The sequence below is a fragment of the Neltuma alba genome, unplaced genomic scaffold (genome assembly GCF_004799145.2).
Source record: "Neltuma alba isolate B1F8T4 unplaced genomic scaffold, ASM479914v2 tig00010842_pilon, whole genome shotgun sequence".
Classification (NCBI taxonomy): Eukaryota; Viridiplantae; Streptophyta; class Magnoliopsida; order Fabales; family Fabaceae; genus Neltuma; species Neltuma alba.
In genome coordinates this window covers 343,689-345,266 of record NW_021635639.1, presented here as the reverse complement: position 1 = coordinate 345,266, position 1,578 = coordinate 343,689, and the positions used below count along the sequence as shown (strand labels likewise).

At 31.6% G+C, this 1,578-nt stretch overlaps 1 pseudogene; it reads right to left on the bottom strand.

Annotated features, from left to right (window-relative positions):
- Positions 1-1,249: 1,249 nt before the first annotated feature.
- On the bottom strand, positions 1,250-1,359 carry LOC114759425 (uncharacterized; annotated as a pseudogene).
- Between the last annotated feature and the right edge of the window lie 219 nt (positions 1,360-1,578).

Below are 1,578 nucleotides of genomic sequence, written 5' to 3'. Positions count from 1 at the left end.
ATTTATGGGATTGAATTATATATTAGGGCAAATTTTGATTCACAATTCCATCGCGAATAGGAAGAACAAGTTGCCAATCACAAATAGTTACATACCACAAATTCATCTCCTCTTATTTGGCCAAAATCATCACTAACATCTTCTCTCCTTTCTTTAACCCTCTATCAACCTTCATCTTCTCTCTCCTTCATACCTAAGAAACTTTGACTGCTCCTCCTCAATCCTCAACGTCATCTTCAACCCCAATATTGCTTCCTTGTTTTTCTGCAAAATCTTCCTAGCCACTCCTTTCTCCTCTATCTCCATAGGTGCCATGCACTGCAAATGTGTTGTGGATGCTTTTAGAGCTAGAACTAGTAATATGGGTTAGACCCATGGGTCTACCTTGTTAGCAAACAAAACTTTTCAACCTACATTGCCTAACCCACAACCTACGGGGGTTAGCGAACCAACTCATCAGCTAACCCACTTTCATTTGTTTATCTTTTCAATTTTATTAATTATTATATTTTATATCTATTCTAAAAAATTAAAAAATATATCTATATAATTTATTTGGAGCTTTCAATCAGAGAAAAAACAAAATTTTCATTAAATTTATTTATATTGTATAAGGAAAAAAATTTTAAAATTAGATTTTTTGAAGAAAAGTAAATAATAGTTAGCGGGTTGGCATCAACCTATCATGGTGGGTTATGGTTGGTTGAAAGTCAGCCTGCCATCACACAGGCCTTTTCAATCAGCATTGCCTAACCTATGCAAGTTAGCCCATATTATCACCTCTGTCTAGAGCCATGGGAGGCAAGTCCTATTATGCTTCTTAGAGATGGATGAGCAGCTTGAGGTTAGAGGTTCAGTTAGGGTAGTATTTAATTTTTCAATCAATTTTTTCTTGAGCTTGTTGGACTTTTCCTATGTTAGGAATATTGTTATTTGGAATTGAGACTGAGATTAGATGTTATAATTTTTATTAGTTGGACAATCGTAGTTTGAATTGAGTTGCATGACTTAGAATTTGAATTTATATATATTTCTTTTGCATTCATTGAGATTATTTTATCTAAAATGTTGTATGATTAAAAGATATTGCAAGCAAAAAAAGTTTTATTAATTCAATTTAAATTGCACATTAACTAGTTTTCAAAAGTGCCTTAATAATTGATTATTAACTAACATTTAGAGTAGTCAATTGTTAAGTTGACTTGATCCAAATCATATTTAGGGTTGCACTTTGACTTATTGCACTTTTAGCTCTCTCTTTTTTCTCCTTGATTTGCGCATGTCATCCTTATATAGGGGTCATTCTAATCTTCTCTATCTTGTTCCAATTTTATTGGATGCCTTGGAAGGGACAAAAACATTCTCATCATTAATTCCTTTAAATCCAAAATTTGCAATTTTCATTCTCTATTTTATTAAAAAGACAAAAATAGTTTATAGTTATTTTATTATGTTCTCAATTATTCAAACCCCTCATTTTCAATACTTTTTTCACTTAGTTAACTTAGAAATTAATAAAAGGCTTGTCAAGAGGCACAATCCAAGTTGTCCTATACTGCATAATTTGATTTTATTTTT